Below are 17,402 nucleotides of genomic sequence, written 5' to 3'. Positions count from 1 at the left end.
GGATCAAACTCGGGTCTTTGCGCTTGTGTAGCAGGCGGCGAAACCACTGAGCTAAATCTCCAGCCCTGAATTTATTGATTTACGAATGTTGAACCATCCTTGCATCCCTGGGATAAATCTGACTTGGTCAGGGTGTATGATCTTCTTGATGACCCTCTGTATTCTGTTTGCCAGTATCTTGTTGAGGATTTTTGCATTTTTGTTCATTAGGGAGATTGGCCTGTAGTTCTCTTTTTGGGTTGGGTCTTTCCCTGGTTTTGGAATCAAAGTAACACTTGCTTCCAGGAATGAATTTGGAAGCCTTGCTTCCCTTTCAATTTCCTTGATCAGTTTAAAGAGTAATGGCGATAGTTCTTCTTTAAATGTCTTGTAGAATTCAGCAGTGAACCCATCAGGACCTGGGCTTTTCTTTGTTGGTAAATCTTTTATTACATTTTCAATTTCACTCACTGTTATTGGGGTGTTTAGAGTTTCTATTTCTTCTTCATTTAACTTTGGCAATTCATATGTATCTAGGAATCTGTCCATTTCTTCTGTGTTTTCCATTTTATTAGAGTACAGGTTCTCAAAGTAGGTATTGATGATCCTCTGAATTTCTGCTGAGTCTCTTGTGACTTCACCTTTTTCATTCTTAATCGCATGGATTTGAGCCTTTTCTTTCCTTTTTTTGATGAGGTTGGCTAAAGGTTTATCAATTTTATTTATTCTTTCAAAAAACCAACTCTTTGATTCATTAATTTTTTGGATCACTCTCTTAGTCTCCATTGCATTGATTTCTGTTCTGATCTTTATAATTTCCTCTCTTGTATGAACTTTGGGTTTGTTATGCTCTTCTTTTTCTAGGAGCTTGAGGTTCTGCATTAGGTTATTTATCTGAGTTCTCTCTGTTTTCCTAATATCGGCATTTACTGCTATGAATTTCCCACATAGAACTGCTTTCATTATGTCCCATAGATTTCTGTATGTTGTACTCGCATTGTCATTTACTTGTAGAAATTGTCTAATTTCTTCTTTAATTTCTTCTGTGACCCATTGGCTGTTCAGGAGGGTGTTATTCAATTTCCATGTGTTTGTGGGAGTTTTGCAGTTTCTTATGTTATTGACCTCCAATTTTATTGCACTATGGTCTGATAATAGACAGGGGGTAATTTCAACTCTTTTACATTGACTTAGACATGTCCTGTGAGCTAGCATGTGGTCTATTTTGGAGAATGACCCATGTGCAGCTAAAAAGAACGTGTATTCTGATTTTGTGGGGTGGAACACTCTGTAAACATCTGTTAAGTCCATTTGTTCAGTAGCTTTGTTCAGTTCTAGAATTTTGTTGTTAATTTTTTGTCTAGATGATCTGTCTATTTGTGATAGCAGGGTATTGAAGTCCCCCACTACAATTGCATTAGTGCTTATTTGATTTTTCATATCCATTAATATTTGTTTGGTATAGTTGGGGGCATTTGTAATTGGTGCATATATATTTAGGACTGTCATCTCTTCCTCTTGGATTGTTCCCTTCACAAGGATGTAGTGACCATCTTTGTCTCTCTTAATTAGTTTTGGTTTCGAATCTACTTTGTTGGCAAATAAGATTGCTACCTCGGCTTTTTTCTGGGTTCCTGTGGCTTGGAGAACTGTTTTCCATCCTTTTACTTTCAGTCTATGAATTTGTTTTTGAGTTAGATGTGTTTCTTGTATACAGCATATTGCTGGATTTCGCTTCTTGATCCATTCTGTCAGTCTATTTCTTTTGATTGGTGATTTGAGGCCATTAACATTGAGAGTTACAATTGATTTATATTGAATCATCCTTGTCATGATGTTTTGCTGTTGTTGGCTCTTTTATTTCTTATTTCTTCCCCCTTTTCCTTTAGTTTTTTACCTTGCCTTTAGTTTTGGCTTCCATCTGTTGGGCCTCATGGAGTTGTAATTGTCATCGTCTTTTTCTAGGATATTGCTTAGAATTGTTTGGAATGCTGGTTTGGTGTTCATGAAATTTCTCAGGTGTCCTTTGTTGTGGAAGTATCTAATTTCCCCATCGAATTTGAAAGATAATTTTGCAGGATACAACAGTCTAGGTTGGAAAAATATGGAATGCTTCACGAATTTGCGTGTCATTCTTGTGCAGAGGCCATGCTAATCTTCTCTGTATTGTTCCAATTTTAGTATATGTGCTGCTAAAGAAAGGACATTGGCTCTCTCCTTCGGAAGACTGGTGTCACAGAGTGGTAGTGGCCTCCTGTTTACTAAGCCTACTTATTCTCCCACCCCTCACCTTCCAGACCCCAGCGGCCCAGCACTCCAGGGTCTGGGCTCTCTCTGCCCCTACCCCCTGAGGTGGGGTTTGCTCCCCAGAAGGAGTCACAGACCTGAGGCCCAGAGCTGCTACTCCTTTCTCAGCACATTGGAAGAGGGCACAGGCTGTGACTGTCCAGTGCAGATCCCACCAGCCACATGTATCCATGGGAACCTCAAATGCAGCTTCAAATGCAGCTCCCCTGAGCTGGCCCAGGCTGCCAATGTAAAACACACCCTGGACCTTGGAGACCTAGAGCAATCAAAGAACATAAGGCATCCCGTGATCATGTTTAACATTGATCCCAGTTGGAAAGCGCTATATTTTAGATGCATTGAGTTAAATAAACTGTAATTTTAAATTCAATTCATCTCTTTCTTTTTTCATGAGGTGACCAGAAAGTTTAATTCCAACCCTGCCTTGCACATGTGCTAGAGTTGTATAGTAGTATCTGCAGCAGGCAGGGCCCTGAACACAGAACCTGGAGCATGGGAGCCTGGCACCCTTGGGTGGTGACAACATGGACCACCTCTCTGTGGTCTTGGATTTTCAGAGGCCATGTGGCTGTGTAAGAATTGTGCTTTGTGCCATCCAAGGCTCTGTGCACTGAGCCCCACACACCAGGGCCTTTTGTGCACCAGGGCTCAGAAGAAAGCACAACGTCGGTTCAAATCCTAGCCTTACCTCCAACCAGTGGGGACACGGGTTGCTCTAGGGCTGTTTCCCTGTTTTAACATGGAGTTAATAATGGCTAAATCCATGAGTGTTTGTGAGGACTGCATGTTTAATGCACGTGAATAAGCTAGAGTATGGGGCCGGGGATTTAGCTCAGTGGTTTCGCCATCTGCTGCACAAGCACAAGGAACCGAGTTTGATCCCCAGTACCAAAAAAAAAAAAAGAAGCTGGATTACGGAAGGCACATGGGAAGCACTCAGCCCACAGAGTGACCGTGCTCTCGCAGTGCCCTTGCCTGGCCACTCAGAGGAGAGAGGGACAGATGTGGAGGGCAGGCTCTGTTCCATCTCTGCCAGGGTCCCTCTCCACAATTCTCCCATCCCGTGAGGGAGAGCAGACCCGTTGGCCCAGCACAGGGATGGAATTCAGCGTGCTCCTCCTCCCAAGATCCCTGGTGAGGCTGAGCAGGGTGACCTTGAGGTCCATCAGGGTGGGGGCGGCCAGGCTGGAGAGGGGCTAATGGCTGGAGAACAAGAGCCTGGGCTCTGCGAGGCCCTCAGAAAGCCTGGTCTTAGCACGGTTGGAAATTCTTAAGCTGGGATTTCAGTTTAATTACATATTGATTAAATGGAACAAAGGCGCAGGGGCTCCTGGGAGCAGGCACTGTAAGGGTCTGACAGAATTTCAATCCCTCTTTTTCCCCCACCTCCCACTCAGAGTTTGGACCCTCGCTGTGGAGGAGGCTGGCTCTGTGTGGACTCTGAGGCACCATGGGCAGAGAGGCTCAGCAGTGGCCTGGGGCACTGAGCTGGCTCTGCTTCTTGCCCAGGCCCAGCAGTCCAACCACCTACTTCCCTCAAGCCCCAGCAGGCCAAGACCTAGCCAAGGTCACTTCCAAGGTCAGTGGCAGATCTGGTTCCAGAACCTGGGTCTCCTGAACTGTCCCCTTCCTGTGATGGGCACAGCTCCTACCAAGCAGTACAGAGACCCTGCTGTTCCCAGGCTTAGACTCCACCTTGAGAAGTGACCAAGAACAGCACCACTCAGTGAACATGGAATAAGCACCTCTCTGTGTAGATTTGCTCTGGGCCCTGGGAAGTGAGTCTGCTGTGTCCCTGTCCTCTGTGGAGTCTTCACCCTCATCCTGGGGACCAGGCATGGTCTTCTGAGGAGATGACATCTGGCCTGGCACTCAGAGAAAGAGAAGGCAGCCAGGCACAGACAATGACGGAGGCAGAGCAGGGGAAAAGTGGTCTAAGGAGATGGAATAGTAGGTATGAAGGATCAGAGACAAAGGGCAGCTCTTTGGTGTCCAGAGGAAGCTGGAGCAGGAGTGTGGGAAGCCAGGGCATGACGGGTGGTCATGTGGGGGATCCCATCATCCTCTCTGCTCTTCCCCCAGAAATGCTGTAGGGGGACTTGACACAGATCAAGGAGACAGAGCTGCCTGTTGGCTATTCTGTTCCCAGCCGGCAATTGGTTCAGCTGGGATGCACAACTCAGTTCTAGTCAATGAAAAGTGAGGTGAGAAGCAGCATTTTTGAACACTGAACCAATAAGGCTGAGGCTCACTTCTTCCCAGATTCATGTTTGAGAAGCCAATAGGCTTCTGTATGGAGTCAACCAACACCATGTGGGTATTTTGTTACCTGTAGCCCAAAGTGTTCTGACAGATGCATCCACATAGACTATAGTAGGGACTTTGGACATCACCTGAAGAGCAATGGGCAGCAGGCATGGTGGAGAACACCTATAATCCCAGTCTTCTGGGAGACTGAAGCAGGAGAATAGCAAGTTTGAGCCCAGTTTGGGCAACATAGTGACTTAGTGAGACCCTGTCTCAAAGTTAAGAAAGGGCTGGAGATATAGGTCTGGGTTGAATCCCCAGTACCACACCACACACACGCGCACACACACACACACACACACACACACACACACAATCAGAGAGAGCAAGAGCAGTGGGGAGCCACTGAAGAATTTTAACATGAAAACATTTTTTTTTTTTACAAATATCACTCCAATAACACAAGTGTGGTCAATACCATGGAACATAAAATTTACCATAGTAAATTTTATGTTGTGCATATTTTGCCACAATATAAAATTGGAGACAAACGTATCACTCTGGGTGCAAAGTCCGGGAAGAGGAGGAGGAGGGGTGAATCAGAGACACCAGCAGGCAGGAACAGGCTGTCCGGGGAGGCTGTGAGTTCCCTGTCAGGGAAGTGACTAAGTAGCACTGACTGCTTTCTGTCAAGGCCTGGGAAGGCACCCCATGTCCTGGGCAGGGGCCGAGCATAATGACATCTCTCAGTTCTCATCCACTGTATCAGAGGTTCTGGAATCTACTACCTGAATATCTGAGGTGGAACTGAGGCAGTGATGCCAGTGCTGGGGAGCGGCTGCAAATGCGGATGACACAGCAGAGAGCTTTGCCTGCACAGGGGTCATAAATCGACTGCTTGTAGACTCAGACCAAACCCTATCTATGACTGACAACTGGCAATTAGGCTACATCTGGTGGCAAACTTTTGAGTGACAAGTAAGCTGATGTGCTTCAATTGACAGCTGCATTTGGGTGGCAGCTTTATGTCAGAATGCAACACCTATTTTAGTCTGTGTGTGGCCACCTATTATTTTACCTACTACTTTCACCTGCAGCTCTTTCCTGCACTGTGCACTTGTCTCAGGCACAGTTTTGGTGAGCCCACAGATGATCCTTGCCAAAATAAGTAAAGAACAAAGGTCACTGGAGAATTGCTTTGAAAAGACGGAAAGACCCAATGATGAGAAGCAGAAGACTAAGACTGCCAACAAAAAGAAAGCTACATTTAAAGGAAACTACCAAGAGCCCTACTTAAATTATGAGTTCATTGCAATAGGTCATTCCCATTCTCCAGACCTGCTTTGTATAATATGTAGCGACTGGCTGTCCAGCAAAGCCAGAAACCTTCAAAAACTCTCTCATTGCATGGAGACCAAGCACCCTGCATTAAAAGACAAGCATTTGAGTTTTTCAAAAGAAAACAACATGAATATGAAGATCAGAAGGAATTACTAAAGGCGGTCACTTCATCAAATGTGTGTGCCCCAAGAGTATCATTCTTAGTGCCTGATTGCATGATTAAAGCTAAGAAGGTCTTACTACTGAAGAGTTGGTCCTGTCTGCTTCTAGGGACATTTGCCCTGAACTTTTAGGAGAGGCTGCAGTTCAAAAGATGACACACGTTTCTCTTTTGGCTGGTTCCATAACTAGACAGATTGATGAAATAGCAGAGGCACAATCTTAGAGAAGATTAATGGGTCACTGTGGTACAAAACTCAGGTCAGTGAATCTACTGATGTTGACAATGAGGAAACAATGCTTGTGTTTGTGCAATATATTTTTCAGGAGGATAAGCATGAGGATGTTATGTGCACTTTTGTTGCCAACCAATACTAGTGCTACAGAACTGTTCAAGTCTTTGAATGGTTGCACAGTAGGGAAACTGAATGGGTTGTTTTGTGTGGGTTCATCATGGACATAGCAGCTGCCATAATTAAGTGGCTTTCTGGTTTCACTCCTCAGGTTAGAGAGATTATTTTTGAATGTGAGTCTGTTATGACCTATGTCACCCATAAATGCTGGCAAGCTGAAAAGTGTCACCTGAATTTAACATTTTGCAGGATGTGATTAAAATTATTGACCACATTAGAGTGTAGGGCTTTAATTCAAGTCTTCTTGGCATAGCCCTGTGAGAAGATGGATGCAGAGCATACACAGAAGGGAGGTGGCTTTCTAAAGGTAGGTGACTGGCCAGAATTGGTAGTTACAGAAGCTGCTCCAGAGATTTCCTCTGGAAAAACAGTCACCACTGGCAGCCTACTTCAGTGACAAGAATGGGCTTTAAAACTTGCTCACTCATGTGGCATATTCAACCTGATCAATGAACCAAATCTTCACTTCAAAGGAGAACAGCAACTGTGTTCATGTCAGTAGATAAAGTGGCTGCATTCAACTGGAATTATGGGGCGACAAGTGAACACTGGGATTTTTGATGTTTCAAACATTAGCAGAGATTTTTTTTTTTTGAGAAAGGGTCTCCTCTGTAGTCTAGGCTGTCCTTGAACTCACTATGTAGCCCGTACTGACCTGGAACTCACAGAAATCCTCCTGTCTCTGCCTCCCTCCTAAGTGCTGGGGTTACAGGTATGCACCACCAGCAGAAATTTTGAAAGAGACTGAGCCAGGGCCTTCCTTCCCTCAGCTGGTTAATGATCACCTATCTCAGCTTTCAAAAGAGTTTGAGCTTTACTTCTCAACTGCAAAAGACTCCTAAACTGGGAAGGAATGGATCCATGACCCATCTGTGAATAAGGTAGGGGAATCAACTTTGTCCATGTTAGAAGAGGCTTAAGTGCTTAAGGTCAAAAATGATGGTGGCCTTAAAAGTATGTTTGAGACTTACTTCAAATTTCCATACATCCTGAATTAAAGTCAAGGCAGAATGTCCTGAAGTTACCACAGAAGTACTGATAAGCCTGCTTCCATCCATTTCCAAATTCCTATCTTTGTGAAGCAAGGTTTTTATAGCAATAGCAACCAATATGGGATTATGGAGTGGACAGAACATAAGCAACCCACTTCAGCTGTCCCTGTCTCCCATCACCCCCAGATGGTACCATCTATTTGCAGGAAAATAACTGCAGGGCTCCTACTGATTCTGCATTCAGGTGTGTCATGGCTGATAGCCTGACGAGTCACCAGGGGATGCCCAGTTACCTGATGAAGGGACACCAGGGGATGAAAGAATGATACACAAAGAACAAGGAACAATAGTTTATTACTTGGGGGGGGCGGGGGATGGATCTTTAGCTCTCTCCTGGCTAAAGACTACCTGATCGTAGCTCTGCCAGGGCTAAGACCACAATTTCCGGATTAGTTAGTATTTATGATTATACAACATAGGAAGAGGGTGTGAAGGCAGATGTGGGGAATAGCAAAACTAATGGACTAATGGGTCAGGCTTGGAAAAAGAGAGTAACTATGTATACTTGTGTAGGACAGGTCACAGTTAACAAGGCACCTGTGCTATCTTGCAGATCATAGCTAACGAGCCACCTGCATTATATTAGCTAATGTTTGATCTTAGAGAATGGTTGCACAGAGTCATAATTCCTCAGCTGCAGGGTTTTCTTCTAGTAGAGACATCACAACCTCATCGATCACTGAGACCTCAATTGTGGCCGTTGGCATAGGGAAATCTATCTCCGATCACCAGCCAAAAGGTCAATTAGCAAACACTTAGGCCTTTTAGTGACTCATAATCTTAATCAATAGCCAAATTTATAAGCCAAATCAACAATAATCAACAATATCTTAAGCCTGCTTCAAGCTGGTCTCCTGCAAGGATGAGTTGGTATAATTATTTCATCATCTATTACAATGTAATAATAATAGCAAAACAGTACACAGTAAATGTAATGTGACTAAATCATCCCCGAACTACCCACCCCATTCATAAAAAAATTATCTTCCACAAAACTGGTTCCTGGTGCCAAACACACTGGGGACCACTGCACCCCATGTCCCTGCTCCCCTGGGAGGATATTTGGCCTGGTGATGTTGGGGCAGCCCACAAGTCAGGGCCTCAGAACCTCCCCTATCCTCTTCCCTGCTGTGTGCTTCCTTCCTTCCTTATCACTTTTAAGCATGGGTACAGGTTACAGATTTATCTTGTTTATTGTCTGTTTCTCCACTCAACCTGCACTGTCCAATACGGTGGCCATTAGCGTCAGGTGACTTTCATCACGAGAAATGTGACCAGTCCAAATTTTCATTTGCTCCAACTATCAAATATGCACCAAATTTTGAAGCATTAGGACACCAAAATGTAATTAATTTTAATATATTGAGTATATGTTGAAATAATAATATTATGGATATATTGGCTTAAGTAAGCTATCTTGTTAAAATTAACATCACTGGTTTCGTATCACTTTTTCTTTCCTTTCCTTTCTTTCTTTTTTTTTTTTTTTTTGAGACAGAGTCTTGCCATGTAGTTTGGGCTGGGCTCAGACTCATGGTGAACCACCTGCCTCAGTCTCCTGATTGCTGAGATTACAGGCATGTACTACCATGCCCGGGATCACTGTGATTTTTCAAAAGTGGTTTTTGGCTCCTTTCTGCTTTGCTTTGACATACTTTGCAATCAAGTCCTCTGACCCTCTCCTGGCCAGTTTTCAAGGTGAAGAAGGGGACTGGACGCTGATGGCCCTGCCTTGTTCAGAGGTGCCCTCCTGCCGGGCAGCAGAGATAAGGATGTGAAAGCCACACCCGTGAGAGTGAGAGTGTCGATGGATGGGGATGGGAGAGGCGAGGGGCGCAGCAGGATGTTAAGGGAAAGTGTAGGCTTTGCCATCAGAAGCACTTCCCCTGGCAAGATCCCACTTGATCTTTCTGGACCTCGGTTTCCTCCTTGCAGGATGTCTGATGGCAGAGGTGGTGGCAGCGGTGAGGGTCAGAAACTGTGGCCGAGTCAATCGCCTGGCACAGGAAAGGGCCCCACTAAATGGCCTTGGTGATTGATTATTAGGACGCAACTCCTCTCCCAGCCAGAGGAGAGTGTGGCCACGCCACTCTCTGTGGCCTGGACTGTCCATGAGGGGTGTCCTGGAGCTGGGGGGACAGGGTGTGGCCCTAGGGGGGCTGTTCTGTAGCCTCCTCCTTCTACCTTCCCTGGCCTGGCCTGAGCTCTTCACATGTGGTACCAAGAGATCAGCAGCTTCCTCATTCCTCTCCCTGCCTCCCTCTCTCCCTCCCTTCCACAAGCCACAGTTAAGGAGGAAAAGATCTGTAAACCATTAATCGATGCTGAAGGTGTGGGGCAAGGACAGGAGGGACCGGAGGTAGGGTATGCACTGCTTCTTGCCCCGGGACAAAGCCCTGTCTGGAAGCTCCCTCTCTAGGCTTAGGGTTAGAGTCCTGGGGTGAGGCAGACCATGGTGGGGAGCAGATACCTATGTGGACACTGTGGCAGGTGATAGAGGGATGCTGGCTGGCGCCAGGCCCCTACACTTCTGACTTGCTGCAGAGCCTGCCCTCCTGGGCAATGCTTCAGGGCAAAGTGGGGCTTCTCTCCCATCTGCCTAAACTTGACCTCCCTCCTGGGGGTTCCACAGGGCACCCACCTCTGCTGAAGGGTTCAGGAGGCCTCTCTGGAGGGGGCAAATTCAGTACAGGGTTTGGAAGGCTGCTCGGATGGTGGGCAGGCTGGGTTCTAGTCAGGGAGCAGCTGGAAACACGGGCATCCTGCTGCACGCAAGGCTAGGAACAGGGAAAGAGCTGGGGCTGTGGGCCTCTTGGCCACTAGGTGACAGGAAGCATTGGGTAGGGGTGCGGGAGGTGGGGGCTTTGTGTCCTGGGTCAAGGTTAGGAACCTGAGGCTGCAGGAAGAGAAGGCCTTGTCTGAGTTCCCCAGACAGAGGGCTGGGCCTGGAGGGCAGGTGCCACCTTTGCCTCCTCTAATATCAGCGTTAATGACTCTAATTCACTTTAGTCCATTAACAAGGCTTTATTGAACCGAAACAGGGGAGTAGGCACCAGGAGTGCATGGATGAGAGCTGCTTCTCACTGGGCTCTGGAGCCTGCCCCAGACGAGAGTCCCAGCCCGGGCCTCTGTCATCACCCCTGAGTTGCTGAGCCTGAGATCTCTCCATAGGGGTTACATGGCAGACCAGGGAGTGGGGGGTCACTGTCATCACTTGAGACCCAGCCTCAGCCCTTCTCACTATCCAACCCAGACCTGAGGGATGTGATGCAGGCCTGACCCGGTAGATACAAGCCTCTCTCCCATCTGGCAGAAGGGTGCAACAGTAGCCAGAGCAGGAAGAGTCAGCCCTGCACCCAGCCGACTGGCTGCCTTACCTTCAGCACCCATGGGTGGCATTGGTGGAGGCAGGATCAGTGGGCAGCCAATCAGAGGAGAGGCAGACCCATGAGAGCACAGGAGGGCGTGGTAGAGGGAGGACAGGCAAGAAAGTGCCCCCAGCTCAGCCTAGAACAGGAACCCATGCACATGCAGAGAATTCATGACTATGCATGGTGAGAAGAAGCTAAATGCTCCTAGGGGCTGGGTTAGAGAGGCTTGAGACAGAGTAGGGGTCCCCACCCCACCACCCCTGTAGACTACAATCCTGGATTCTGGCTTCTATGGTGGACAGCTGTTGAAAGAGCAAGAGCCAGAACCCCAGGTCCTGCCTGGGTTCTGCTCTGGTCCCTGGCCCTCCCACCTGCACAAAGGTGATAAGTCTGTTGGAAACACCGCCTGGGACGGTGCTGAAGGTCAAACCCAGGCAAGAGCCATTTCAAGGTTGGATTTCTCTTGGAGTCTTAAGAAGGGGCTTTGAGAGATGGGGGCTGCCCAGGAGTTGGTCAAGGCCCCAAGAGGAGTATGGCAGAATCAACCCCACTTTACAGACAGAACTGCAGCTCAGAAGGGGACAGAGCCTGGACCAAGGTCAGATGAGTGGATTCTGAGCCCGGTGCTTGATCTCAGTCTCAGTCAACTTGGGGACCCTGGGCAGGGCTGCACCTCTCAGCTCAGGCACCATGGTCTCCATCACTTCCCCAGAGCTTTCTGAGCCATTTGTTTTTATGTCTGTACGTCGAGCGGCCTGTGAGCAGGGCTGGGATCGGCTGCGAGTATAAAACTGACAAGAGGCGCTGGTGGAGTATGCAAGCTGTCAGCAGGGCAGCCGCCTGTGAAATTAACATGATATCAAAAGCGTCAATGTTTATTTACTGGAAAGATCTGGACAGGATGCAGAGCAGGCCTGCAGCTGGTGCCTAAGGGTGAGGGTCACCCCTACGGTCCCTCCTTAGCAGCCTCCAGGCTGGCTGGCAGTCTGTTCATGCCCTGGCTGAGACTCCCACATGCCTCTCGACTTTCTCCTGGAGAAATGGGGTGCCACTGACACTCATCCATGAACTCAGGTTCCAGAGTTCCAAGGAAGATGTCCTGGATCTGGTGAATAGGGCAGGGCCTCTCTGAGGTGCCTTGTGTTCTCCGGGTACCTCCAGGACAGCAGTCACAGCCTCTCTACATTGACCACCTCCCTTCTCTCTCCAGCTCGAAGAGGCTAGGGTTCTCCAAGGCAGCCCTCCCCCAGCCTCAGCTGATTGGGCCCGGCTGAGGTCGCCTGACTCAAAGCCAGCCAATCAGCATCTGTCTTGTGGGAATTTGAAGTCAGGGCACTGAAGTAGAGGTGCTGGCTCCAGGCAGGACTGCCATTAGGGGTGGCCAGTGTCAGCTACATGCATGTAATGTGAGGGAGAAGCGTAATGGACAGAGGGGACCAGCATGAGAGACCTTCAAGCCACAGGGAGGCAGACACAGACAGGTCTCAGCTTGGGCAAAGAGGACCCCGAGTTCATTCTGCAACCATGCTTCCTGTAATTTTTCTGTCAACTTCCATCCAGAGGGAAGAAACCCACTGGCACTAAGACAGAGACTGACACCAGGCCTAAGATGACAAGAAACATTTTCAGCTAAAATGTGGAATTCACCTGGAAGGAGTGCACCCATGGTGTGTGGTAGCAATGAGAGCAGGATCGATGGTTCTGCGCTTTGTCCTGAGCTGGCTGTGGCTCTTGGTAACTTGTAGACACGCCTTTCCCAGCCTCAACTCCAGGAAACTATCGGCATGCTGGGGTCCCCGGTCCCAATACCCTATCAGCACCATCCATGCGGCCAGCCAGACCCTTGCTTCTTCTGATTCTGAGGACAGCTGCACAATGCTGGCCTGAAAGCTTACTCCACCCCCCGCCCCTTGCCGTGTGGACATTCGCACTGCTTTCCCTCTATGGCTGCCTAGCTATCTGCAGTGCTGAGGGTGGAGAAGGCCTCTCACCAGGAATTCTCACCCAGTAGCACTGGGCTGGATCTGGGAATCTGGATTCCCACCCAAACTGCTCCAAGGCTGGTTTGGAAACTTCAGTTTAGGCCGAGGAGGGCAAACTGCTCACCTGACCAAAGGAGTGAAGGACACTGGCAGTGTGGACTCGGCCACCAGGAAAGGCTGTACCTTGGTGCATGCTAGAAACACCTGGAGAAGCTTTGAAACTCCTACTACCCAGGCAGCACCCAGGGCAGTGAGGCAGCTCTGCAAGTGGGAGTAAGGGATCGATATTTATGTATTTATTTTGGCTTTTTGAGACAGGGTCTTGCTGTGCAGTTCAGGCTGGCCTTGAACTCACTATGTAGCCCAGGCTGGCCTCAACCCAGGGCAATCCTCCTGACTCAGCCTCCTGAGTGCTGGGATTACAGGTGTGTGCCACCACACCAGGTTTCGGTAGTTTAAAAAGCTTCCTCCATGACTCCAATGTGTTGCCAGAGTTGAGAACCACACTTCTGGGGAGAAGCATTATTTTCACCCCACCTGTACTCCTCCTTCAAGACCCTGTGCCTCCTGCAGGCCAGAAGATGTGGTCTTCTCTGTCTTCTTTGTTTGTTTTCTGTTTTTGAGACAAGGTCTCATTATGTATTCCAGGCTGGTCTTGAACTCACTATAGAGGCAGGTGACCTTCCAGGCAGGTGACCCTCCTGTCTCAGCCTCCCACGTGCTAGATTTACAGGTGCGCACCACCATGCCTGGCCTTCCCTTCCTCCTGGTTCTGTCTCAGCTGATTGGACTAAAGTGAGGTCACGCAGCTGGGCAACACCTGACCTCACCTGGGTCCAGCACAGTGCTCTTGGGAGTTTGGAGCGGTACACGGAGGCTGCCATCTTACCTGTGCCAAGGCAGCCAAGGAGCTACTCCTTTTCCAGAGAGGGACAGGTGACTCCAGCCACTGTGCAGCCAGAAGCTGCCCTAAGGGGAAAGAGGAGGTGCAACCCCACCCTGACACTGTCCACAGGGCTGGCCTGGGCTTCCGGAGCCTCTGTCCTGCAGACCTCCTGTTTGAGGATGCTGCAGATGCCTGCTACCCAGTGCTGTGAACCTGTCCAGACAGAGACAGCCCAGAAGCTACACTTAGCCTACCCTGAGCCCCACTCCCTTCCTTGGAGGCCCCCAAAGGACAGCAGCTGGCACCTATTGGACATATCCCAGAGCCAGGCACTTTCTGTTGGCATTGCGTCCAAGTTTCTCAGCAGCCCTGCACAGGGGAGTGATTATCCTGGTTTTCACAGAGCAGTATGGTAATGCGCCCCAGGCATCCTCTGATTAGTGCAGAACAGAGGCATAAATCGGGGTGCACCAAATCAGATCTCACCAGAAGCCAATTATGCAAAGCTGGGCAGAGAGAGGGTCCTTTTGCGATATAGGAGTGGGGGGTCGCTGCTTGCCTGCCTCCAGCATGGAGCCCTGGAGCTGGGACCAGGCCGGGCTGACCATTTGAGAACATTCTGAAGAGCAGCCTCAGCAGGGGCGGGGACCATGGTCTGGTCCGGCCTGTAAGAACTCAGACCCTGCTCAGGAGCCTGAGCCTTATCACTTTCGTCCGCCTTCACTTTGTTAACCAGCTGCAGAATGCCTGGTGAGCCACGAAACTTGCTTCCTCCACATCTGGCTTGGTTTCTCAGAATTCCCTGAACACATCCCTGATCACAGTTATTCAATGTGCATTAAGTGAGGGACTCAATGGTTGGGGGTCTGTCTCCACCCCAGACTCAAGCTCCCCAAGAAACTTTTCTGTCTTGTTCCTCTCATTTTCCTGGTGCCTCTTCCAGTGACTGGCAAGAACAGGCTGTCAATGTGAAAAAGGAGGGAGGGTCCAGAACAAGAATTATTACCCAGTCTTGTAGATGGGAAAAGTGGGACTCAGGGAGGGGACCCTGACCAGAGCACACAGGGAGTAAGAGCCGACCAGGCTGGAACCTGGGCTAGAGTCGGGAAGGACCCTGGGGACAGGCAGCAGTTAGATACCAGAGGGGATGGAGGCGCACTCCATCCTGGATAAATGCAAAACTATAGGTGAAGGCCCGACCCTGCTGCTGAGACCCCCCTCTCTGGTGGGATGAAGATGCGTCCCCAGTGCGGAGGGCCATGCCCTTTCCAAAGTGGCAGTCAGGGGCAATGAGCTGGAGAATGTGTGAGGCCAGCAGAGCCTGCTGGAAACCATGCTCACTTTGTTGTTGAGGGATGGAGCTCAGCAGGAAAAAAACCCCAACAAGACTGGCTCTTACCACAGATGCTCATTTCCACTCCAACGGGACAAGTCTCCCATCGGGAAGGGGTACCTGGTGTTGGAACAGGTCTGGCTATGCAACAGGAACAAATCCCCCTCCTCTGGCCCTGAGGGACACCTCTCCAGGGGTCTGTGACTGCCCCACACAGTCTGAATAGAGCTGGGCAGTCACTGTGTGGGGACTCCAAAAGGACAATAACAGCATGAGCAGACATTTATTGGGTATTTACTCAGGCCAGAGCCAGTTCTAAGGCCCTCACGGGCAAGATCTAGTTTAATCCTCACAAGCCACATGGGCGATGTGTTCAATGTCACACAGCTGGGAGGTGGCAGAGCCGATGCCCTATGTATGCCATGGGCTGAAGTTTGTGTACGCAAAGGTGCCTGTGTGCAGTGGGGCACAGGGAGAGGAGGGGAGAGGGCCCATGCAGTGTCTTCAGAATCCACTAAATAGAAGATAGGGCCAAGTTGTGGAGACTCCATACATAGAGTCTCTGGGCCAGGTCCCCTCTCAGACCTCCGGCAGGCAGCCACGCTGAGCCCCTCTGGCCACGATGTTCACCTTATCCTGGAAGGACTTGTGTTGCTGGGATTTTGGTCTCAATATCTTGCTGCCCTTAACCGACCCGTACCACTCCACCCCCTTTAAGAAAGAGGCCACAGGGCCGGGATTTAGCTCAGCGGTTTCGCCGCCTGCTGCTCAAGCGCAAGGACCCGAGTTCAATCCCCGGTACCAAAAAAAAAAAAAAGAAAGAGGCCACGTGTCTAGGGAGGTGGGACGCCGTAGCCACGCCCCTCGTTGGCTCTTCCCAGCCTGTAGCCAGGCAACTCAGGCTGGTTGCCTAGGAGACAGTGGTCGAGGAGCTTTCATTGGCCGGTTGAGGATGGTGGGGCGGAGCGAGGCTCCAGGCTTCGGCTCCAGTGGAGCACTGCACATGTGCGTGTTCAGGCTCACGTGTGCGTGCGGGGTGCGTGAGCGCGGAGCACAGGGCCAGCCTGGCGGCCTGCGAGCCCAGGAAGAAGGGAGGCTCTGGAGGGAATGGGATGCGGGTCTCTGCGGGGCCCCAGAGGGTGGTGCTCAGCTGGGGTGCGCCAGGCGCGTGCGTGTGCAGCGTCCCCTTGTGGCCAGGGGCTGCTCTGTAGTCCGTACATTGGTGTGAATGTTCTATGAGCAAGGGTGCCCTAATGTGAGGCCACTACTCGGTGTGCACTGCGTGTGTGGTGCCTGTGGAAAGGCTCTGCCTGCGCACAAACAGCCGTGTGCCTGTGTGGGAGAACCAGGGACGCACAAATGTGAGCTCTGGGTGTACACGTGCTAGCTGGAGTAGGGGATGTACACATCCTCATCCTAAAAAAAGGAGCTCTGGTCTCTGCCTCTTTTGGTCCCATACCTCAGAGCTTTCCTCCTTAAACTCTGAAACATGTCCCTCTCACACTCAAGAACCTACTATGGTCCCCATTGCCTAGAACACCCTACCTCGTCTTCCCCAGCCACCGACACCCAGGCCTGCCCTGCCTCCACAGGACTGCCAAGAGCCAACAGGAAGGAGGATTCTGTTGGTGGCACAGGGGAGACTTCAAAGGCAATGATGCAGTATTCAAAGCAGATCTGCTTCATCCTAAACCGGGAACTAGAGCGGAGGGTCTGGGGGCCTTGGGAAAGCAGGCGCCTGCCTTTGATTCCTGCCTGCTCTTTGCCTGAGTGGTTCCTGTCCCTGGGTTACCCCAGCCAGAGGCACTGGGCTCCACGGCCAGGGGGCACTCCCTGGGAACCCCTGTCTTGCAGCCCCCATATGTTCGGAAAGCTCTCTTCTGTGGGCTGCAGAACACCCTCCTCCCCATTCATCTGCCTCAACTTCCAAAAGGCCTCTCTCCCTCTGGGTGTCTGCAGGGGCCATCAACCTTGCAGTGTCCCTGTCCCTTCCAGCTGCTCCACTGGAGAAAGGCAACAGCTGTGCTCCTGGCTCCAGGCCAGCCAGGTGCCACCCTGCAGCAGGGCCTCTGCCAGTCCCCACATTGCTGCCAGTGGCTTTACCTGACTCATCACAAGGCAGAGTCTCTTGGCTACCCCTTCTGGGCCATGCTGCCAGCTGTGCACAGGGGAAATTGAGGCAGGGACTCACCTGGGGCCATATGGTCGGCAGCTGCTTGAGGGGACACAAATGCTCTGGAGAGGTGACTCCTGGGGGTGTTGGGGTGGCTGCCTGGAGGGCAGGGCCTCTGGGGCTTTGGTCATCCTGGCTCCTCTTGGAGCAGCACTGGGG

General features: G+C 50.0%; 1 non-coding gene across 1 annotated transcript; it reads right to left on the bottom strand.

The window, feature by feature from the left end:
* Positions 1-2,077: 2,077 nt before the first annotated feature.
* LOC147828343 (U6 spliceosomal RNA) lies at positions 2,078-2,184 on the bottom strand. Its single transcript, XR_015450951.1, has one exon. It is a non-coding gene; the product is annotated as a U6 spliceosomal RNA (small nuclear RNA).
* Between the last annotated feature and the right edge of the window lie 15,218 nt (positions 2,185-17,402).

Source organism: Heterocephalus glaber, unplaced genomic scaffold, assembly GCF_053883595.1.
Source record: "Heterocephalus glaber isolate CG9 unplaced genomic scaffold, H.glaber_assembly_v1.0 deba00001140, whole genome shotgun sequence".
Classification (NCBI taxonomy): Eukaryota; Metazoa; Chordata; class Mammalia; order Rodentia; family Bathyergidae; genus Heterocephalus; species Heterocephalus glaber.
This window is presented reverse-complemented; position numbering and strand designations above follow the sequence as displayed.